Below are 24,644 nucleotides of genomic sequence, written 5' to 3'. Positions count from 1 at the left end.
GACTTTCGTGGGCAGTCTCGGAACGCATCCCCCATGAAAATTGAGGGAACACTGTATTCCAAATGTGGTCTCACCAGCACTCTATACAGCGGGATCACAATCTCCCTCTTCTTGCTTGTTATACCTCTAGCTATGCAGCCAAGCATTCTACTTGCTTTCCCTACCGCCTGACCACACTGTTCATCCATGTTGAGACTGTCAGAAATCACGACCTCTAAATCCTTCTCTTCTGTTTTGCTAACACAGGACTGCCAATATTTGTAAAAAATATGACTTCAGTAACCGAGTTGTCGAAGCGTGGAACTCATTACCGGACTCCATAGTGTCATCCCCAAATCCCCAACACTTTACCCTTAGATTATCTATGGTTGACCTATCCAGATTCCTAAGAGGTCAGTAAGGGGCGAGTACAAGTGCACTAGAGTGCCTTCCATCCCCTGTCCTATTGCTCTCCTATATCTTCTATACCTTTCTTCTATTCCTATATCTCTTCGTCTAGTCTTTCATTGATATGTTCTATTACTGTTCTGTCTGGGTTCCCCCAGACCTCAACACCAACTGGAAAAAACAGCCAGACACTCTGGTAAAAGCCAAAAGTATTTTATAGCTGGAAAAAATAAGCACAGAGGAAAACCTGTTCTTCCCAACAGACAGGCTATAATACGTTACAGCAGGGTCCTGATGTCCAGACAATGCAGCAAGCTTCTTGCTGGCACCCCCCCCCCCAAGGTTTCAATAGTCAAAGGCACAAACCAGGATTCCAAGACGCCAAAGTTCACAGCCAGGTCCCAAGACTCTCAAAGATAAAACTCCACAAGCCAGGAAGGGTGGGTCTGCCTTTTAGCCTTTCCCAAGAGCACCACACCCAAACCCAGCTGTTGCCTCTTTAATGCTGAAAGTACTTAGCCAATTGATTTCTTCTCTGAGTAGCTCTTCTTTGTCGCAGATCAATTATGGCTTGTGCATTTTCCTCTAAGGAATCCAGGCTGCTTGCTGGGGAGAGCTCCCCCTGGTGGGACTCTGGCTGTCCTCCCTCTTCTTCAGCCTGGGATTCCTCCTCCTCGTCTGTCTGCACCTCCTGTTCCTCAGCCTCTCCCTCTGAGCTGGAAACCGACAGAAGATCAGCCGGTCCCTGAGGGGCCTCAGACGGAACCACAACAATTACTATACCTACTTTTCTATTATTTCTTAGATATATTTTACTATGAGTATCTCCTCCATAACCTTCATCATGTATTTTACTATGTGTATATAGATATATACCCACTAAAACCCTCATTGTGTATTGGACAAAATAAAGAAATACAATACTCAGATTGAGGATTCCTTTTCTCCAAGTGCATTATTTTATATTTGGAAACATTAAACTGCACTTTCCATTGCTTTGACCACTTATCTAGTAAAGCTAAATCATTTGCCATATTTCTCCTGTCCAAGTCGTGGGTGGCATACACTAAAACCAACGATTGAAACATATTAAACAATCCATTTAAAACAATCCATTTAATTAAACATGCATTAAGACCACGATGACAAGAGGATTAAGATCTCATTGTTCTCTGTGTTGTGGATTCCGCTTGCCCCATAGTTCTCCGTTCCACGTCTTGCCCTTTCTCACACGTAGGCCATGCATCTTTTTCTGCTATAGATCTGTCAGTTGTGATAAAAGTCCACGAACTATATCAGTTCAGAGGATCGTCTGCTTCTTGTTGTTAATTTTGGTACGTAGAACTCCAGCCAGCTCCAGATGAAAGAACCCCAGGCCTGGAGAGGGAAGCAGCTGCTGTCACGGAGAAGCTGTGAGTCATTCGTTTTGGCTGAGAAGAAACAACTTGCACATCAACCCCCAAGTTCAGACTCTCCTGGAGGAAGAGAAAGTGACACCTGGAGGAGAAAGTGTCACCTGTTTGTTCCCCCCCCCCTTTTTGCAGAAAATCAACAATAAATGGTGGGCGAACTGTTTACCCACTGTTCCCCCACTGTTCACTGGGTGAACAGTGCAGTCAGGCAGTAGAGAAAGCAAGTAGAATGTTTGGCTGCATGGCTAGAGGTATAACAAGCAGGGAGAGGGAGATTGTGATCCCGCTGTATAGAGCGCTGGTGAGACCACATTTGGAATACTGTGTTCAGTTCTGGAGACCTCACCTATAAAAAGATATTGATAAAATTGAACAGGTCCAAAGACGGGCTACAAGAATGGTGGAAGGTCTTAAGCATAAAGACTTAATGAACTCAATCTGTATAGTCTGGAGGACAGAAGGAAAAGGGGGGACATGATTGAAACATTTAAATATGTTAAAGGGTTAAATAAAGTTCAGGAGCGAAGTGTTTTTAATAGGAAAGTGAACACAGAACAAGGGGACACAATCTGAGGTTAGTTGGGGGAAAGATCAAAAGCAACGTGAGAAAATATTATTTTACTGAAGGAGTAGCAGATGCTTGGAACAAACTTCCAGCAGATGTGGTTGGTAAATCCACAGTAACTGAATTTAAACATGCCTGGGATAAACATATATCCATCCTAAGATAAAATACAGGGCAGTACTAGATGGACCATGAGGTCTTTTTCTGCCATCAGTCTTCTATGTTTCTAAATCTTGCAGGTCCTGAAAGATTAAACGTTGGCTTTTATTTCAACTGTTACGTTTAGCCAGTGTTTCTCAAATAATGAGGTGGCCTCCTTTGGGGGGGACATGTGAGACCCAGGGGAACATCTCCATGCCAATTCAGTGAAGTGGTGGATGTGATGTGCCGATGCCTGGGAAGCTGCAAGGGTTTGGATGGGGGCCAACAGGGGCAAGCTCAACCCAGACAAGACCGAGTGGCTGTGGGCATTTCCTCCTAAGGACTATTCGATCTGACCGTCTATCGTTCTGGGGGGAGAAACATTGACCCTCTCAGATAAGGTCCGCAACTTGGGTGTCCTCCTGGATCCACAGCTGAGCCTCGATCACCCCCTCTCAGCTGTGGCCAGGGGGACCTTTGCCCAGGTTTGCCCAGTTTAGCAGTTACGGCCCTATCTGGACCAGGAGGCTTTGCGCACAGTCACTCAGGCCCTTATAACCTCCCGTCTTAATTATTGCAATGCGCTCTACATGGGGCTACCCTTGGAGAGTGTTCGGAGACTCCAAATTGTCCAGAATGCAGCCACGTGAGCTGTCATGTGTGTACTTTGGGACACATGTGCAACAGTAATGGGCAGCCAAAGTTTTTACTGCCACACTGTGGGTGTGGCTTATTTTGTGGCTTAATGGTCATATGACTGGGTAGGAATGGCTTGCCGGCCATGTGACCAGGTGGGAGTGGCTTGAACGATCATCATCGTTCAAGTGAACTGTTAAATCCTCGACTTGCAACCTTACCAGTGTCGCTCGCTGGGGTGACAATTTGCTTTGTGTTTCCCGCGCTCTCCTTCCTGGGTCGCCCCCCACCTCAGGCTGGGTAGCTAGGCAGAAGCATAAATACTGCCAGCACCGCTTCCACCCACGCCTTCTGCTTGCACCTCAGGCGGGAAGTGGCCACGTGACGCTGGAAGGGAGCCAGACAGGAGAGAGGGAAGCTCTTCTGAGGCCAGGAAGGAGGAAAGAGGAGAAAAGCAAGGAGCGCAGACGCAGCAGCAGCAGCAGCAGGGGGGAAAAGGAGAGCCGAGCCGAGACCAGTAATCCAGGAAGTGACAGCCACTGATCAGCTGGAGCTGCGCATTCATCTTCATTTCTGCCGGTGGAACTGCATTCCACCCCGTTCTGCCCACTGCCCACCCCTGCACATCTGTGCACAGAGTGAGTCATGTAGGCATGCATGGGGTACAGGGCACACAGGGAGGTTGTGCACACATTGCATTATTTTAGCACATGGATACGAACAGGTTAGCCATCACTGGTGTGGGGTCTCTTGCTTGAGCAGGGGTTGGACTAGAGGACTTCCCAGCTCCCTCCAACCCTGTTATTTTGTTATTCAATTTCTTCAAAATCCCACTGAGTATAAAAGTCACTGGAAACATATGATCCCCTCTAGTTTCAAACCATCAGAATTAATTTCTTAACTTCTGATCTAATTTTAGCATAATCATTTTTATTTCATTATAGCAACTGTAGTTCTCCAGAATTTTTTTTTCTTTTCCCCCCCCATCTTTGTGGACCTTACTTAATTGATGTTTAATTTTTTTCCTAATGGAGAGTTAACTGAATCAGCCACTTTTAGCATTATTAGGCAATCATAATTTTTGAGTTTGTTTTCTTCCAATTTAAAAAAAAAGCAAAAGAATAAAATGTGCTGCTCTGTTAACTTTAGCTTCCTTTTGTTCAATCCAAAAAACTGGTGTGTTTTTTAAAGTATGTGCTTAAAAATGTAAAGAAGAATGATATTCAAAAAATTGGTTGTTGGAGTAGTATTTTTAAATTACAAATAGTCGACATAACCACCACAACATTTGGTAGAGAAGGTTTGCCTATTTGCCGATGACTCTAAAGTGTGCTAGGGTTGATATTCCTGGAGGCGTCTGTAATATGGTAAATGATTTAGCTTTACTAGATAAATGGTCAAAGCAATGGAAACTGCAGTTTAATGTTTCCAAATGTAAAATAATGCACTTGGGGAAAAGGAATCCTCAATCCGAGTATTTTATTGGCAGTTCTGTGTTAGCAAAAACTTCAGAGGAGAAGGATTTAGGGGTAGTGATTTCTGACAGTCTTAAAATGGGTGAGCAGTGTGGTCGGGCAGTAGGAAAAGCAAGTAGGATGCTTGGCTGCATAGCTAGAGGTATAACAAGCAGGAAGAGGGAGATTATGATCCCACTATACAGAGCGCTGGTGAGACCACATTTGGAATACTGTGTTCAGTTCTGGTGACCTCACCTACAAAAAGATATTGACAAAATTGAACAGGTCCAAAGACGGGCTACAAGAATGGTGGAAGGTCTTAAGCATAAAATGTATCAGGAAAGACTTAATGAACTCAATCTGTATAGTCTGGAGGACAGAAAGATAAGGGGGGACATGATCGAAACATTTAAATATGTCAAAGGGTTAAATAAGGTTCAGGAGGAAAGTGAACACAAGAACAAGGGGACACAATCTGAAGTTAGTTGGGGGAAAGATCAAAAGCAACATGAGAAAATATTATTTTACTGAAAGAGTAGTAGATCCTTGGAACAAACTTCCAGCAGACGTGGTTGGTAAATCCACAGTAACTGAATTTAAACATGCCTGGGATAAACATAGATCCAACCTTAAATAAAATACAAAAAATAGTATAAGGGCAGACTAGATGGACCATGAGGTCTTTTTCTGCCGTCAGTCTTCTATGTTTCTATGTTTTTATTCAATTAGTTGCCATTTGAAGTTACAATTAAATAAGTGACTTACAATCGGGGTGGATTCCCATTACCGCTGCTACGGTGTGCTGCACATAGAGCTTCAGCTCTCACTCATGCATGCACATGTTTTTGCTTCTGCGCATGCACAGGAAGCAAAATCTCACAAGGGAACACACACACACACGAGAGAGAGATTTTGGTTATTTTTTTGCTTCTGCGCATGCGTAGAAGCACATGCTTAACGGCGGGCGCACATCCCGGTGAAATTTTGCTTCTGCGCATGAGTAGGAAACAAAATCCTCAAAATCTTGTGCATGCAAAATTTCACTGGGATGCGGGCACCCACCGACCGGTCGCCTGGAGCTGCGCGTGCATCACCATTTTTACAACCGGTGCGCAGTGTGGCCCGTACCAGAAGGGAACTGGGAATAAGGTATTTGGTCGTGAGTAGAGGAGTGGAGCTGTGGATGACTCCTCTCGTGAAATATCTGGATGCTCTCAATATGTCGCATCCTGGACATAAACTGTTTCAATTCCTACCCTCAAAACGTTGCTACAGAGCACTGCACACAAAGACAACTAGACACAGGAACAATTTTTCCCGAATGCCATCACTCTGCTAAACAAATAATTCCCTCAACACTGTCAGACTTTTTACTAAGTCTGCACTTCTATTTCTACTAGTTTTTCTCATCATTCCTATCATCCTTTTCCTCCCACTTCGGACTGTATGATTGTAACTTGTTGCTTGTATCCTAAGATTTTTATTAATATTGATTGTTTCTTCATTGCTTATTTGACCCCTATAATCATTAAGTGTTGTACCACATGATTCTTGACAAATGTATCTTTTTCTTTTATATACATTGAGAGCATCTGCACCAAGACAAATTCCTTGTGTGTCCAATCACACTTGCCAATAAAATTCTATTCTAATCTATTCTATATGTATTAATGTCCGGTGTGCAGTGCGGGCTCCAGACAAGTGAGGGATTTTTTTAAAAAAATTCTAGTCTAGCATATTAGCCATTATATCATTGGCTCAGCTTTATTTACAATAGTTATTTAGTTATTCAGTTATTCAGTTATTCAGTTATTCAGTTATTCAGTTATTCAGTTATTCATTTTTATTTGGTCAAGTACGAATTGGTAGTATACAAAGATATAACAATTTTTATATACATGATACCAGTAAGAGAGAAACCTTAGGACAGGGGACGGAAGGCACTCTGGTGCGCTAATGCCCGCCCCTTACTGACCTCTTAGGAATCGGGAGAGGTCAACAGTGGATAGTCTAAGAGTAAAATTTTGGGAGTTAGGTGATGATACTACAGAGTCAGGTAGTGAGTTCCATGCATCAACTACTCAGTTACTAAAGTCTTATTTCCTGCAGTCGAGTTTGGAGCGGTTTACTTTAAGTTTGCATCTGTTGTGTGCTCATCTGGTGTTGTGGTTGAAGCTGATGTCGTTGTTGACAGGAAGGATGTTGTTAGAGATGATTTTATGGGCTAGGCTTAGGTCATGTTTAAGGCGACGTAGTTCTAAGCTTTCTTTACACATCCTTCCACCATCCTGTCCCCCAATAAAATATCTCCATCTGGTGTGGGGGAATTCCCCACCCATTCCAAAATTTGGCGGGCAGCTTTCTCACCTCTTTGTAACGTCCTGTCCTGATTCATTTTTCTCTTGCCTCATCCTCAATTCTAAACGCTGGGGATGGAAATGGACCTTATTGTCTTCTGCTGCACATGTGTTCTCTCTTAGCATTCTGGAATGACCTTCCCAAAGTAACTTTCAATTGCAAAAATAATTAAATTTCCTCTCCCACTGAGTTCCACAGACCCCCTTTTCCCTTCAGAGCGATGATGAGAAGACTTCTGCAGATGCAGCCAACCTCTGGCCCAGAATCTGGAGGCCCCTCCCTTCTCCCACCCGCCCTTCCGTCCCTTCTGTGCTTTCTACAAATGCAGCCGGTTTAGACAGACGCTGGGCAGCCCCCTGAGCCCGAGGCACCAACTTCTCAGTTCCCAGTTGAAAGGTAGGTGGCCAGTCCACGGGTCTCCTTTGCTTGCTGTTGGTAAACTGTTTTGTTTTATTTTATTTTTTTTTCTGATGAAAGAAGGACCGTTTTGGTACCAAGGTGCAGGCAGAAATTAACTGTGCATTGGGAAGGAATCAATTTAAACTGTGTTCCTTTGGAAGCTGCTAAGATGCAAAAATGAGAATCCACAAGAAGAAAAAGTGAGAAGAGAATCAGGGAGGAAGATTGGAAAACAATAATGTTCTCCTCTCCTCTCATCTTTCCTTCCCTTCTCTCCTCTCCTCTTCTCTTCTCTTCTCTTCCCTTCCCTTCTCTCCTCTCCTCTTCCCTTCCCTTCCCTTCCCTCCCCTCCTCTCCTCTCCTCTCCTCTCCTCTCATCTTTCCTTCCCTTCTCTCCTCTCCTCTCCTCTTCCCTTCCCTCCTCTCCTCTCCTCTTCTCTTCCCTTCCCTTCCCTCCTCTCCTCTCCTCTCCTCTCCTCTCATCTTTCCTTCCCTTCTCTCCTCTCCTCTCCTCTTCCCTTCCCTCCTCTCCTCTCCTCTTCTCTTCCCTTCCCTTCTCTCCTCTCCTCTTCCCTTCCCTTCCCTCCCCTCCCCTCCTCTCCTCTTTCCTTCCCTTCTCTCCTCTCCTCTTTCCTTCCCTTCTCTCCTCTCCTCTTCCCTTCCCTCCTCTCCTCTCCTCTTCTCTCATCTTCCCTTCCCTTCCCTCCTCTCCTCTCTTCTCCCTCTTCCCTTCTCTTTTCTCTCCTCTCCTCAGATGGGGTTAATAAATAGGAGCAACAAATGATGAGAACGTTGGCAATTAGCTTTATCAACTTAAAGCAGTCTCCAAAAAGTTCTTGCCCGTGTCAATATTTGCTTATATTTTTGCTGAGTCAGTTTCTTCATTGAAAATAATCCTTCCTTGATGTATTTATCACTTAATGTGAGGAAGGTCATTAACAGGCTTAGCACGTTCTTGTTTAGTTAAACTGTTGTTGAGACTTCAGAGGATGGCTATTCCCTCTCTCTCTTTCAAAATACTTTCCAAAATAAGAACCGTTCTTCAGATTACATTTGCTTTCGTATACTAATTTTCAGAGTGGGAACTTAATGAGAAGGCAAATAGTTTGCGGGTAGCAAATGGTTTCCCTGTTCTTATATATAAGCAATGAACCAGAATAGCCTGTTTGCAAGTTATCAAGAGCTGAGTCTTTCTCTGACATCCAGAAGTAAAGGATGTGCTTGGCAGGACCCAGAGGAAGAGCCTTCTCTGTAGTGGCCCCGACCTTCTGGAACCAACTCCCCTCAGAGATTAGAATTGCCCCCACCCTCCTTGCCTTTCGTAAGCTGCTTAAAACCCACCTCTGCCGCCAGGCATGGGGGAACTAAGATACACTTTCCCCCTAGGCCTTTACAATTTTATGCATGGTATGTTTGTATGTATGATTGGTTTTTATATAATGGGTTTTTAACTGTTTTTTAGTATTGGATTTTGTTATACTGTTTTACTGCTGTTGTTAGCCGCCCCGAGTCTGCGGAGAGGGGCGGCATACAAATCCAATAAATAAAAATAAAAAAATAATAAAATACTGTCTTTTCACAATGCATGTTGGTAGCTGATGGAACTCCATGCCACTGTATGTGATGATAGGCATCAGAAGAGATGGGATGCATTCATAGATAAGGAAGAAGGTTGTTTGGGCTGTTAGGAACTTTCATTTGCAGAAGCAAAACTACAATAGAAGCACAGTAGAAGGTTCAGGAGACCCAGCGTGAAGTGGACTCTAATCTTTCATTTCTAGCTTGGAAGAAATAAATTGATGTTGATGTGTCACAGAACACAGTGATTTTTCGACCGTGCAGTTTAAATTTGTGAGGCTTGTGGATGAGCCTATGAATACTAAAAAATCATAACCTCTTTTAAATAATTGTTGTTTTGGCTTCTAGTCTCTTGTCTGTCATAATTTGGCTGTAAGATAGTTTTCTCTTTCTCGTATCTCCCTGGTGTTCCATTACTTCGTAAATTGTTGACACATTTTTGTGTGAAAGTTCCCTGTAGTTCAGTGCTCAAATCTGAGGCCCTGGATGCGCGAGGGAGCCTGCCTCCTAGGTACTGATATTTATTTATTTGTTTGTTTGTTTGTTTGTTTGTTTATTATAAAGTAGAGATAGAAAAGATAAAGACATTTGAACAGGAACGGTAGGCACAAAGGTGCACTTATGCACCTTTAATATTTAATATTTTATATACTAAATGTGTGCATTATATTGATAGTTATTTGTTTATTTATTTATTATTTATTTATTTATTCATTTGTTCAATACACAAATACATAGGAAGAAAAATAGACATGTAGTAATATATATATATAAGGGTAAAAGTGAACTTAGAGGAGAGGATATATGAAAGAAAGAAAATATATATGATAAGTGAGAGAAAGGAAAGACAATTGGACAGGGGACGAAATGCACACCAGTGCACTTATGTACGCCCCTTTGTTTACATGTTTTTATGTTTCTTATTATTTTAATGTTAGAAGAGGCCCAAAATCATTTATTTGAACTGGTTGGTTATCTAAATCAATCTGAGGACCCAGATTGTTGGGGGCGATATGCTGATTTTGTAAACCACTTAGAGAGGGCTGTAAGGCACTGTGAAGTGGTATATGAGTCTAAGTGCTATTGCTATAGGTAAATCTATCAAATAAAAATAAATAAACAAATAATAGAACTTTGTACCCATCCGCCAATGTGAACATAATTAGACCGACTGCAAGTGTTCTTGGCTTTTTTAAAATTCAAATTATAGACCAGATATGTCAAACTCAAGGCCCGGGGGCCACATCCAGCCTACAGGGTGCTTACATCTGGCCCACAGGTTTGGTCTAGATACAGCGAAGGACCGGTCAGCGATGCCTCTGCTCAGTGATGGATTGCCCAATTTTTACTGCCACTCTGTGGGCGTGGCTTATTTTGTGGGTGAGGTTTGATGGTCATGTTACTGAGTGGGAGTGGCTTCACGGCCATGTGACCAGGTGGGAGTGGCTTGACAATCTTATTAGTTAGTTACTTAGTTGGTTGGTTGGTTGGTTGGTTGGTTGGTTGGTTGGTTGGTTGGTTAGTTAGTTAGTTAGTTAGTTAGTTAGTTAGTTAGTTAGTTAGTTAGTTAGTTAGTTAGTTAGTTAGTTAGTTAGTATGCCGCCCCTCTCCATAGACTCGGGGCGACTCACAGCAATAGTAAACACAATGTAAAATACAAATCTAATATTTAAAAAACTAAAAAACCCATAATTAAAAAACGTACACACAACATACCATACACAAATTATATAGGCCTGGGGAAGAGGTCTCAATTCCCCCATACCTGATGGCAGAGGTGGGTCTTAAGAAGTTTACGAAAGGCAAGGAATGTGGGGGCAATCCTAATCTCCAGGGGGAGCTGGTTCTAGAGGGTCGGGGCCGTCACAGAGAAGGCTCTTCCCCTGGGTCCCACCAGCTGACATTGTTTAGTCGACGGGACCCAGAGAAGGCCAACTCTGTGGGACCTAACTGGTCGCTGGGATTCGTGCGGCAGAAGGCGATCCTGGAAATATTCTGGTCTGATGCCATGAAGGGCTTTATATGTGACAGGGGTGGCCTGAAGGTCATGTGACTGGATGGGAGTGGCTTACTGACCAAGATCAGTTTTCAATTAGGTGCTTGGATTATTTTTCAGTTGATTAAGTCACATTATTTGAATAGACACAAAAAGGACACGTGACAGACAGCATTATTGGTTGAGGAGCATAGTCACATTTGAAGGGTTTGTACTGAACCCACAAGGTTCAGTATGATAACAGATTAGGCAAGTAGCTCAGTTTTCTCTAATTGCTATAAAAGTTCAGTTCTAGATCATGATTAAAATGAATAAAGCGTTTATGGGTAAAAACTTACTATTTAATTATTTCCTATTTTAAATTAAGGATCACACTAAGGTACTAGAGAAGGAAGGACAATAAAAAAACTATTAAGTATTCACTAAATAGTGCATAAACTTACTACCCCCATGCATCTGTTACTGTCTCTGCCAGCAAAAACGGAGCTCAGGAGCTCAATTTCCACTGACAGAGGGTTGCAGGAAGCTGTTGCAGCCAAAAATGGAATTCAAGAGCCTGTTTTCGCTGGCAGAGCACCCCCAACACGAATGACGTCAAGTGGCCATGTCCCCCCCGAGGTCAAACCCATCCCTGATGCGGCCCTCAATGAAATCAAGCTTGACACCTCTGTTATAGACATCAATCACTCCGTTATGAAGCAGCAGAGCGATTCAACCCATTCTGAAACCAATTTAGGAGAGCCACTTTGGTCTAGTGCACTTTGGTCTAGTACACGGGTGGGCAATTAATTTTCCCAAGGACATCACATGAGAAACTGGGATTGAGTGCATGGTGCATCCTTATTTATAGAGAACCATCTCTCAGCTGTGGCGAGGGGGGCGTTTGCCCAGGTTCGCCTGGTGCACCCTATCTGGACCGGGACTCATTGCTCACAGTCACTCATGCCCTCATCACCTCGAGGTTCGACTACTGTAATGCTCTCTACATGGGGCTACCTCTGAAAAGGGTTCGGAAACTTCAGATCGTGCAGAATACAGCTGCGAGAGCAGTCATGGGCTTACCTAGGTATGCCCATGTTTCACCATCACTCCGCAGTCTGCATTGGATGCCGATCAATTTCCGGTCACAATTCAAAGTGTTGGTTATGACCTTTAAAGCCCTTCATGGCATTGGACCAGAATATCTCCGAGACCGCCTTCTGCCGCACGAATCCCAGCGACAGATTAGGTCCCACAGAGTGGGCCTTCTCCGGGTCCCGTCAACTAAACAATGTCGGTTGGCGGGCCCCAGGGGAAGAGCCTTCTCTGTGGCGGCCCCGACTCTCTGGAACCAGCTCCCCCCAGAGATTAGAACTGCCCCTACTCTCCCTGCCTTCCGTAAACTCCTTAAAACCCACCTTTGCCGTCATGCATGGGGGAACTGAAACACCTCCCCCGGGCATGTACAATTTATGCATGGTATGTTTGTGTGTGTGCTTGTTAGTAAATGGGGTTCTTTTAAAACTTTTAAAAATATTTTAAATTTATTTGGATTTGTTACGATTTGTTATATTTTGCTGTGAGCCGCCCCGAGTCCGTGGAGAGGGGCGGCATACAAATCTAAATAATAAATAAATAAATAAATAAATAAATAAATAAATGAATGAATGAATGAATGAATGAATGAATGAACGAACGAACGAACGAACGAACGAACGAACGAACGAACGAACAAACAAACAAACAAACAAACAAACAAACAAACAAACAAACAAATAAATAAATTTGATTTCTATTTTCCAGTTAACCTCATGGAGGCCACATAGGGACTGCCAAAATGCCAATTATGACCCATGAGCTGTAAAATGTTCAAGTCTGGTCTAATGCTAAAGACACCAGGCTAAACACCAGGAAACCATGAATTCTAATCCTCTCTTAGGCCACTTGAGTGACTTGAGGCAGGTCACAATCTCAGCCAAACCTACCTAACAGGGTTGGTGTTATGGGAAAAGTAGGAAGGGGAAGGAGTATTAGGTATGTTACCTGTCTTGAGTTACTTATACAAAATAATAAAGAGATAAAAATAAATGATATATTTGTATTTTTTCTTGATTTCTCCATTGCCTCATGTTCAACCCCTGCATGTCCTTTTTTTTTGAGTGAGGAAAAAAAATGGATGGATAAAGATAAGAAAATATAGAAAATAGATTTAATAGATTTAAGTCTGGATGACTTTTCAGACAAGAGTGAGATTTTGATATGGAGTACATAAAAGGTGCTGTAAGTGCCTCTATAATATCATTTAACACAGCTTTTTCCAACAGGAAGCCAAAAGCTCTGCTGGATTACAACTTCCATCATAAACAGCAGTGGCTGGGGAGAATGGCCCTTGTAGTCCCATACACCATTTTCCCTTTCTGCCTTCGGTCAACATCAGATTTCTTTCTTTTTACCACCAAGATATATTTCCCTCCCGTTTGTTTCCCCTTTGGCTGCCAAAAGACAAAACTTTCCCTCTGTTTGCACAACTTTTGAATCTCTAAATATTTGGTAATGCCTTTCAGTCTGGATGTAAACATTTCATTTGTATTTATTTATTCAATTTGTATGCCGCCCAACTTCCTGTATTAACCAAATACAGATACAAACCAGCAGTCCACCAGTCCTGGTCAAGTTTTACCCAGGCCTGATTTTTGCATGAACCCACAAGTTAGGGGCAATTTGTCCTGTGAAAAGGGGAGAGATTTAGAAGATGGAGGGCCGGCAGGAATTAAGAGCAATACATTCCCATGGCTGGAAAAATGATAAGATGGTCCAGAATCAGCTGTGGCTTGCTGTTTGTGGAATATGTTCGTAGGACATTATGAACCCAGAAAATTGACTCAATCCCAGTTTTGTTTTCAAAACATGTCAAATGAAGAAAACTGTAAACTTAGGAAATAAATGCTGTTAATGCTAACAAGTTTCTCTCGAAAAATGTGGGTGTGCGTGTTGCTTTCAAATGTTTCGAGAAGTTTCTCTCTGGATCATGCTTGGCTACAAATGATCCTCGATCCTTTTCATGCTACCCCACACACCAGTGGTGGGCTCCATTTACCTGCGCACACATCCTGATAATTCAGGCACTGATGCACATCCCCTCACGCAGTGATGGGCTCCTACAGGTATGGTCAGGTACGCAGTACCGGTAGAAAAATTTTGGTCATGAACGCAGAACTGGTAGAATTTTTTTTCTTTTTTTCCCTTCTGGGCTCTGGGTATAGAAACATAGAAACATAGAAGACTGACAGCAGAAAAAGACCTCATGATCCATCTAGTCTGCCCTTATACTATTTTTGTATTTTATCTTAGGATGGATAGAAGTTTATCCCAGGCATGTTTAAATTCAGTTACTGTGGATTTACCAACCACGTCTGCTGGAAGTTTGTTCCAAGGATCTACTACTCTTTCAGTAAAATAATATTTTCTCATGTTGCCTTTGATCTTTCCCCCAACTAACTTCAGATTGCGCCCCCTTGTTCTTGTGTTCACTTTCCTATTAAAAACACTTCCCTCCTGAACCTTATTTAACCCTTTGAGATATTTAAATGTTTCGATCATGTCCCCCCTATGTTTTTCCTATTGCAGTAAATGAGGTTGAATGTGTATAATTTTAGAAGAACTCTGTGTGTGTGTGTGTGTGTGTGTGTGTGTGTGTGTGTGTTTACATACACATACAGTTTATATAGTAGATAATCTTTATTTTTGTGTGCCTGTTTGTAATGTGTATGCACACATATGGCATATATACATAGAATTAAATAGTATATTTTGGATGTTCACTAATAGTAAATAGATAGGGAAATTGCATCTCTCTGAGGCTAGGAGAACCCTAACCCTAACCCAAACCCTTGATGTGAGTGACATCAAGTTGGCCCCCTTTAAGTCTGTCACATGACCTTTAACTCACCCACCCCAGTCACATGATCATCAAGCCACTTCCACCTGGTCACATGGCTGACAAATAAGCCACCACCCGCAGTGTGGTATTAATCTTTTTTGTAGCCCTTCACTGTCCTCACGCAATTATGCTTCCACGCATGCACAGGAAGTAAAAACACGCCAAAATCTTATGAGGGAACACTCGTGCGCACACAATTTTGGCAATTTTTTTGCATGCACGGAAGCAAAAATCACCAAAATCTCGCGAGTATCCCCTTGAGAGATTTTATATGTGCAGGATGCAGAAAAGGCCCCAAAAATTCAGAAAAAAAAGATTTATTTTTTTATTTTTTTATTTTTTTATTTTATTTATTTGTTTATTTATTTATTTGTCAAACAATTATAGAGTGATAATTTGTACATATAAAACATTAGATAAGTAATGATAAAAAGTAGACAATAGGACAGGGACGGTAGGCACAATGTTGCGCTTATGCACGCCCCTTACAGACCTCTTAGAAAGGAAGAGAGATCAATTGTAGATAGTCTAAGGTTAAAGGTTTGGGGGCTAGGAGTAGAAACCACAGAATCAGGTAGTGCATTCCAGGCATTGATTACTCTGTTGCTGAAGTCGTATTTTTTGCAGTCAAGTTTGGAGCGGTTGACATTTAGTTTAAATCGATTTCATGCTCGTGTGTTGTTGCGGTTGAAGGTGAAGTAGTCGTTAACAGGTAGGACATTTTGGTATTTGATTTTATGAACTATAATTAAGTCGGAACGGAGACGACGGAGTTGTAAGTTGTCTAAACCAGTGATCCCCCGTTTATTGCGTCCCCAACCATTGCGAACAGGGTACTTCGCTATTTTTCAACCCGGAAGTCAAAATACCATCTACGCATGCGTGCCCGTGGGCACGCATGCGTAGATGGCAACCGGGAGATCAGCTGCTGGGCGGCTTCCCTGAGTCTTCCCCCTCTTGCTGGCGTCAGCGATGAGTTTCCCCACCGCCCACGCAAACTCCTCGCTGCCGCCCGCCCTTCGCCCGCCCACGCCGTTCATTCTCGCCGCTTTCGAGCTGAGTCCGGGAGCGAATTTGCTCCCGGACTCAGCTCGAAAGCGGCGAGAACGAACGGCGTGGAAAAGCCGTTCCTTGCCGTTCGTTCTCGGCGCTTTCGAGCTGAGTCCGGGAGCGAATTTGCTCCCGGACTCAGCTCGAAAGCGGCGAGAATGAACGGCGTGGAAAAGCCGTTCCTTGCCGTTCGTTCTCGGCGCTTTCGAGCTGAGTCCGGGAGCGAATTTGCTCCCGGACTCAGCTCGAAAGCGGCGAGAATGAACGGCGTGGAAAAGCCGTTCCTTGCCGTTCGTTCTCGGCGCTTTCGAGCTGAGTCCGGGAGCGAATTTGCTCCCGGACTCAGCTCGAAAGCGGCGAGAATGAACGGCGTGGAAAAGCCGTTCCTTGCCGTTCGTTCTCGGCGCTTTCGAGCTGAGTCCGGGAGCGAATTTGCTCCCGGACTCAGCTCGAAAGCGGCGAGAATGAACGGCGTGGAAAAGCCGTTCCTTGCCGTTCGTTCTCGGCGCTTTCGAGCTGAGTCCGGGAGCGAATTTGCTCCCGGACTCAGCTCGAAAGCGGCGAGAATGAACGGCGTGGAAAAGCCGTTCCTTGCCGTTCGTTCTCGGCGCTTTCGAGCTGAGTCCGGGAGCGAATTTGCTCCCGGACTCAGCTCGAAAGCGGCGAGAATGAACGGCGTGGAAAAGCCGTTCCTTGCCGTTCGTTCTCGGCGCTTTCGAGCTGAGTCCGGGAGCGAATTTGCTCCCGGACTCAGCTCGAAAGCGGCGAGAATGAACGGCGTGGAAAAGCCGTTCCTTGCCGTTCGTTCTCGGCGCTTTCGAGCTGAGTCCGGGAGCGAATTTGCTCCCGGACTCAGCTCGAAAGCGGCGAGAATGAACGGCGTGGAAAAGCCGTTCCTTGCCGTTCGTTCTCGGCGCTTTTGAGCTGAGTCCGGGAGCGAATTCGCTCCGGGACTCAGCTCGAAAGCGCCGAGAGCCAGCGCCCCCCGGACCACCGCCTGTCTCCTGCTGCCCGGTTTAGCCAGGACACGAGCGGCGAAATGACTTGGAGGAATGTGAAGCTGAAACTGGCCGGTTTCAGCTTCCCATTCCTCCAAGTCATTTCGCACCCCGCTTTAGGGCGACAGGCGGTGGGCTGGGAGCTGCAGGCGAAAGGAGCTCGGGCATTGTTCTCCGGACCCCGCCCGCAGCCTGGAGAGGGAAAGGGCCGCCGCGGGGCTGAGCGGGCGGGGTCCGGAGAACAATGCCCGAGCTCCTTTCGTCTGCGGCTCCCAGCCCACCGCCTGTCGCCCTAAAGCGGGGTGCGAAATGACTTGGAGGAATGGGAAGCTGAAACCGGCCGGTTTCAGCTTTACATTCCTCCAAGTCATTTCGCCGCTCGTGTCCTGGCTAAACCGGGCGACAGGCGGTGGGCTGGGAGCCACAGGCGAAAGGAGCTCGGGCATTGTTCTCCCGACCCCGCCCGCAGCCTGGAGAGGGAAAGGGCCGCCGCGGGGCTGAGCGGGCGGGGTCCGGAGAACAATGCCCGAGCTCCTTTCGTCTGCGGCTCCCAGCCCACCGTCTGTCGCCCTAAAGTGGGGTGCGAAATGACTTGGAGGAATGGGAAGCTGAAACCGGCCGGTTTCAGCTTCCCATTCCTCCAAGTCATTTCGCCGCTCGTGTCCTGGCTAAACCGGGCAGCAGGAGACAGGCTTTGAGTTTTTGGCTGCGGGGGGAGAAGTAGGACTTTCCTAACTCCCTCGCCCCGCAGCCAAAACTCAAAGCCTGTCTCCTGCTGCCCGGTTTAGCCAGGACACGAGCGGCGAAGTGACTTGGAGGAATGGGAAGTCCAAATCGGCCGGTTTCAGCTTCCCATTCCTCCAAGTCATTTCGCACCCCGCTTTAGGAGTCAGCGGAGAACGGCGCAACTGTTTTAAAATGATCGGAGCTTTCCAATGAGTCCCGAAGACGTGTCTTCGGGACTCATTGGAAAGCCGCGCGGGTGTTTTAAAAGGTCCCCGCCGACATGGGGGGCTCGCTAGCACCCCCCCAAACCTGGGTTGGGGGTTCGGGGGGTGCTAGCGAGCCCCCCATGTCGGCGGCGACGTTTTAAAACAGCCCCGCCGCCCCCAATCTTCGGCTCCTCGCTAGCGCTGCGGAAGTTAAAAACATCATCTGCACATGCGCAGATGGTGTTTTTACTTCCGCAGCGCTACTTCGCGAAAACCCGCTCGTTGCGGGGGGTCCTGGAACGGAACCCTCGCAACGAGCGGGGGATCACTGTATATAGATAGCACCGCCCGAAGGACCGGCAAAGACTGCACCAGAGCAGTCGCGCACAAATTGTGCAATTTGGTAGCCGCTACCATAATGGAGCTCCGGGGCGTGCCGGTAGCAACCCAACACTGTCTCACACACTGCATTGCTTCTTTGTGCTGGGCATGGTTAACTCCCTTTGAAGCAAATAATCATATAGCCATAATGTTAGGTGGGGGGGTTAGGGACAGAGGATCATCTAACTCAACACTTCATCAGTAAAGGACTCCTACAATAATACAAAGATGTGCAACCTGCTAGCTTCCTGTGGCTTTTTTTTCTCCCCTTTTAAGAGCTTCCTAACTTTGCTAAGGACTTTATGTCAAATAATGGGTTTTCTTTTTAAGCCATGCAATTTCTTTTTTTCTTAAATAATCTTTATTAATTATTTACATTAAGAAAAAGAAAACAAATGCCTAAAACAAACAAAGACAAAAACAAAAACAGAACACAGCTTATACAGACATATAGATATCACCATTCATAATTGTACTGTACTGTAATGCTCTCTACATGGGGCTACCTCTGAAAAGTGTTCGGAAACTTCAGATCGTGCAGAATGCAGCTGCGAGAGCAGTCATGGGCTTACCTAGGTATGCCCATGTTTCACCATCACTCCGCAGTCTGCATTGGCTGCCGATCAGTTTCCGGTCACAATTCAAAGTGTTGGTTATGACCTTTAAAGCCCTTCATGGCATCGGACCAGAATATCTCCGAGACCGCCTCCTGCCGCACGAATCCCAGCGACCGATTAGGTCCCACAGAGTGGGCCTTCTCCGGGTCCCGTCAACTAAACAATGTCGGTTGGCGGGCCCCGGGGAAGAGCCTTCTCTGTGGCGGCACCGGCCCTCTGGAACCAACTCCCCCCGGAGATTAGAACTGCCCCTACTCTTCCTGCCTTCCGTAAACTCCTTAAAACCCACCTTTGCCGTCAGGCATGGGGGAACTGAAACATCTCCCCCTGGGCATGTTAATTTATATATGGTATGCTTGTGTGTATGTCTGTTAGTATATGGGGTCTTTCTTAAATCTTTAAATATTTTAAATTGTCAGATTATTTATGATTTGTTTCCACGTGTTGTGAGCCGCCCCGAGTCTTCGGAGAGGGGCGGCATACAAATCTAAGTAATAAATAAATAAATAATTACAGTTCTATATCAAGTCTTAAACATTCTACACATTTGCCAACCTACCTGTTGACATTATTGCTACAGCTTTTTTAAAAAAAAATCATTTATTTATTTATTTATTTCTAATGGGTCCATTTGTCAATCAGGGATGTCCATGGGGAGTGGACAAAATGACAGCCACAACAAATCAAAGCTTTGCCCATTTTTTATGCGTGACTCTTTGAATCTCATTTTGATTTCCCCCCCAGAAATTTATTTATTAATTTGTATGTTTGTTCGATTCTCCTGAGACTCAGGGCGGCTTACAACATATTAATATATAACAATGGAGAAAATCAAAATTGAATAAAACAACCCTATAAAACATCACTATTAAAAAAACCCTTAACTTAAAACATATCACACACAACCCACCTCATACAACTCTGTCATATCTCGAACAGTCAGACAATAATATGGGCTGGCACAAAATAACCAAGTTCAGCAGCCGCATGCCTGCCAGCATAGATGTGTTTTTAAGCTATTCCATTGATACCAGAGGGCAGGGGCAACCACAAAAAAGGCCCTTCCCCTAGGGCCTGCCAGCCAGCATTGTTTGGCTGACGGGAAATGGAGAAGGCCGACCCTGTGGGCCCTAACCAGTCGATGGGATACGTGAGGCAAGAGATGGTCCCGTAGGTAATCAGGTCCTAAGCCATGTAGGGCTTTAAAGGTCAGCACCAACACTATGAGTTGCATTCAGAGACTAGTTGGCAACCATTGCAGCTCGCGGAGTGATGGTGAAATATGGGCATATGGGCTAAAGCCCACTACAACAATATCATCAAAAAGGCTTCTAGCATTGTTAACCTGATCCTACGTAGCTTCTACTCCGGCAATCTCACACTACTCACAAGAGCCTACAAAACTTTTGCCAGACCCATACAGCTCATCTGTCTGGAACCCATACCACATCTCGGACATCAACACCTTTGAAAACGTCCAAAGATATTTCACCAGAAGAGCCCTTCACTCCTCCACTCGAAACAGAATACCCTACAAAAATAGACTAACAGAAAGCTTAGAACTACAGTGCCTAAAACACGATTTAAGTATTGCCCACAAGATCATATGCTGCAACATCCTACCGGTCAATGACTACTTCAGCTTCAACCGCAACAACACAAGAGCACGCAACAGGTTCAAACTTAATATTAACCGCTCCAAACTTGACTGTAAAAAATATGACTTTAACAATCGAGTTGTCAAAGCGTGGAACTCATTACCGGACTCAATAATGTCAACCCGTAACCCCCAACATTTCTCCCTTAGACTATCCACGATTGACCTCTCCAGGTTTCTAAGTGGTCAGTAAGGGGCGTACATAAGTGCACTAGTGTGCCTTTCGTCCCCTGTCCAATTGTCTCTCCTTATCTCATATATCATATATCTTTTCTTCCTTTCATATATCTTCTCCTCTATTTTTACATATTATCTTTATATATATTGCTTCATGTCTATTCTCTTCCATATGTATTGTGTATTGGACAAATGAATGAATAAATAAATAAATAAAATAAAAACATATCTGAGGAGGTCCATGACAGCTCGCACAGCTGCATTTTGGATCAATTGCAGTCTCCGAACGTTCTTCAGAGGTAGCCCCATGTAGAGAGCATTGCAGTAGTCGACCCTCGAGGTGATGAGGGCGTGAATGACTGTCAGGAGAGCCTCCAAATAATAAATTGTAGATGCCCCTGCTTCGTTCCTTCTCCATTCCCTCCCTCCATCTATTCAACTATCCATCCACTACCCACTCACTCATTTATTGATCTATCTCTATCCATCCATCCATCCATCCGTCTGTCTGTCTGTTCGTCCAGCCATCATCAAACCCTAGAGTTGGACAGAATTATCTAGCCCGCGGAGGCTAATTTTAGCTCAGTGTGTGTGAGAAAGAAATAACATTATTATACCCTGTTTCCCCGAAAATAAGTCACCCCCGAAAGTAAGACATAGGAGAGGTTTCATAGAATTGGCTAATATAAGGCATCCCCTGAAAGTAAGACATAGGAGACGTTTCGTTTTGCAGCATTTCCAAACAGAACATATCTAACATATATTTGAAGAAAGTATAATTGTTGTACATGGAAATAATGGTATGGTAGAAATTCTTGATAGGATTCACAGATTGTCTGGTTATGCTGGTTTGTGATGACAACTGCTGTACAGTATATAATAAATGTTCTTTTTTTTTGTTCAGCAATAAATGTAAATTCTTCTTCATTGAAAAAAAAAAGACATCCCCTGAAAATAAGACATAGCACACCTTTGGGAGCAAAAATTAATATAAGACGCTGTCTTGTTTTCAGGGAAACAGGGTATTAATTACAAGGGAATTGGTGTTCAAATCTCCAAAATTAAATAGGCAATATCAGGGTAAGTAGGAAACAAAGAAAGAAACAAAGAAAGAAATTTTGGCTAAATGATAACAAAATGCTAAGATGTTTGCTGAGTAGCATAAATATTAAATGAGTAACACAAAATACCATTATAAAAAATGGATAGTGTTGTGATTCAGCCTGAGGCTCCTCAGGGACCGGCTGGATCTCTGCCGGATCCATGTCCAGAGGAGGAGGACAGTGAACAAGAGGGGGAGGACCAGGCAGATGGGGGACAGGAACTTCAGGAAGAGGAGGAGGGAGAGCAGCCTGAGACCCCCCGGGGGGGGCTCTCCTCAGCTAGTAGCCTGGAGTCATTGGATGAAGACGCACAGGCTATAATAGACATGAGGCAGCAACTTGCAGCTCAAAGACGGGGCCAATTAGAAAGGTATTTCCATCCCTGAATTGGCAACAGCTGGGTTTGGGTGTGGTTCTCCTCAGCAGGGTTGAAAAGGCAGGCCCGCCCTTACAGTCTTGTGGAGAGTTATCAACTGGGAGTCCTGTGACCTTGCTTCGATTCTCGGCGTCTCTGATCTTGGCTTGTGGCCTAGAAGTCTGGAAGACTTGGGGGAGGCGTGGGTTTTATTATTTCCAGCGTTGTTTTTGCCAGCAAGAATCCTGTTTTATTGCCTGGCCTCCGTGAAACCTCTGTGAAGCTTCATAGTGTTCCTGTCTGTAAGAACAGTTTTTGTTACCTGTGTTTGCTTTGAATTATATAAACTGCCTTTACTTTTTACCAGTGTGTCTGGATACTCTTTTTGGTTGGTGTTGGCGTCTGGGGGGACCCAGACAGAACAGATAGGAAAAAAACCAATAGAATTTTCCAAAGGAGAACTGAAGATTATAAACTTTTCTTCCACAGCCTCTGTCAAACCTGAGAAAAATAAAGTACAATAGCTGACATGGCAATGCACACATCAACTCATTAAAAAAGAAGTTACTGAGCCAGAAATATTGCTGCCTGACCATATTCAGGCAGGTGTAGTTGTTCTTAATTATAGTTTGCCTGATTTTTGCATGCCACAGTGATGCAAATTTGGCAGCCTTGTGGGTTATTTCAGGATGGATGTTGAAAAGTAGAAATGGTTTATAGTGTGGATTGGTGGTGAATCCTGTTTTGTTGGTCAGAAGCCCAATTCAGAGACAGAATCCAGACCAAAGCATCCCAAAACGTTAGCTGTTTAACCTCTACTTAATCCGTGCATTAATTACTTTCTAAATAAATCATTGCACTGGCAAATAGGCTTAAAGCAGGGGGAATATTAATGCTCTCTTTTTCTTTTATTGCCCACTCCAAACTCTTGTCTCCACATTCCAAGAGCCAAAATTTCAATCCCACCCTGCAATTCCCAAAATCAAAGTTATCCACCAGAATAAAACAGGTGACTGTGTATATTCAATAAATGAATGAATGAAGATAACTAGGAAAGAAACTTTATTTTACCAGATATTTAAATGTCTAAATTTCAGAAGTACAAGACTTACCATCACATAGAAACATAGAAGATTGACGGCAGAAAAAGACCTCATGGTGCATTTAGTCTGCCCTTATACTATTTCCTGTATTTTATCTTAAGGTGGATATATATTTATCCCAATAATGTTTAAATTCAGTTACTCTGGATTTACCACCCACGTCTGCTGGAAGTTTGTTCCAAGCATCTACTACTCTTTCAGTAAAATAATATTTTCTCACGTTGCTTCTGATCTTTCCCCCAATTAACCTCAGATTGTGCCCCCTTGTTCTTGTGTTCACTTTCCTATTAAAAACACTTCCCTCCTGGACCTTATTCAATCCTTTAACATATTTAAATGTTTCGACCATGTCCCCCCTTTTCCTTCTGTCCTCCAGACTATACAGATTGAGTTCATGAAGTCTTTCCTGATACGTTTTATGCTTAAGACCTTCCGCCATTCTTGTAGCCCGTCTTTGGATCCGTTCAATTTTGTCAATATCTTTTTGTAGGTGAGGTCTCCAGAACTGAACACTGTATTCCAAATGTGGTCTCACCAGCGCTCTATACTACATAAATTTATAAACATAAATTACTACATAATTTTTTCATAATAATAATAATAATAATATAATAACAACAACAACAACAACAACAGCAGCAATAACAATAACAATAATAACAATAATCATAATAATCATAATAATCATAATAGTCATAATAGTTATAATAGTCATAATAGTCATAGTCATAGTCATAATCATATTCATAATCATAATCATATTCATAGTCATAGTCATAGTCATAATTATAGTCATAGTCATAGTCATAGTCATAATCATAATAATAATCATAATGTATTAGACTTGTATGCCGCCCCTCTCCGGAGACTCATTAAATCATTAACATCTGTGTCTGCCAGCGAAAACGGAGTTTGGGAGTGGCCCCCATGGCCTTCACAAGCTCTGTTTGTGGCTGCAATGGCCTCCGCCCATCCTTTGTCAGTGAAGACGGAGCTTGGGAGGGCCGCACACAGCCTCCCCAAACTCCGTTTTCACTGGCAGAGGCACTGTGGAGCGGTCCTTTGCTATTTCCAGGGGAGCCCTGTGGGCCAGATGTAAGCATCATGCAAGCCAGATGTGGTCCTTGGGACTTGAGTTTGATACCCCTGATCTAATGCTAATGATGGTAAACTGAGGAACAGGATAATATTCTGTGGTGAAATTTTGATCAAATCTTATCAGTTTTCCTCTGTATTTTTGTCTCTTTTGGTAGAAAAGACAGCAATATTTGCAGTACAGTGATACCTCGTCTTATGAACCCCTCGTCATACAAACTTTTCGAGATATGAACCCGGAGTTTAAGATTTCTTTGCCTCGTCTTAAAAACCCTTTCCGTCTTACGAACCTGAGCCCGGGTTCGTGGGCTCTGTTACTGCACGGGCG

The 24,644-nt window shown here is 44.0% G+C and overlaps 1 protein-coding gene across 1 annotated transcript in view; it reads left to right on the top strand.

Annotated features, from left to right (window-relative positions):
* Positions 1-7,267: 7,267 nt before the first annotated feature.
* Positions 7,268-24,644, top strand: part of TBXA2R (thromboxane A2 receptor) — a 60,739-nt gene continuing 43,362 nt past the window's right edge. Inside the window, exon 1 of the mRNA XM_070747249.1 lies at positions 7,268-7,352. The gene's annotated coding sequence lies outside the window, so the exon portion shown is untranslated. The remainder of the gene's footprint in view (positions 7,353-24,644) is intronic.

The sequence above is a fragment of the Erythrolamprus reginae genome, chromosome 1 (assembly GCF_031021105.1).
Source record: "Erythrolamprus reginae isolate rEryReg1 chromosome 1, rEryReg1.hap1, whole genome shotgun sequence".
Lineage (NCBI taxonomy): Eukaryota > Metazoa > Chordata > Lepidosauria > Squamata > Dipsadidae > Erythrolamprus > Erythrolamprus reginae.
This window is presented reverse-complemented; position numbering and strand designations above follow the sequence as displayed.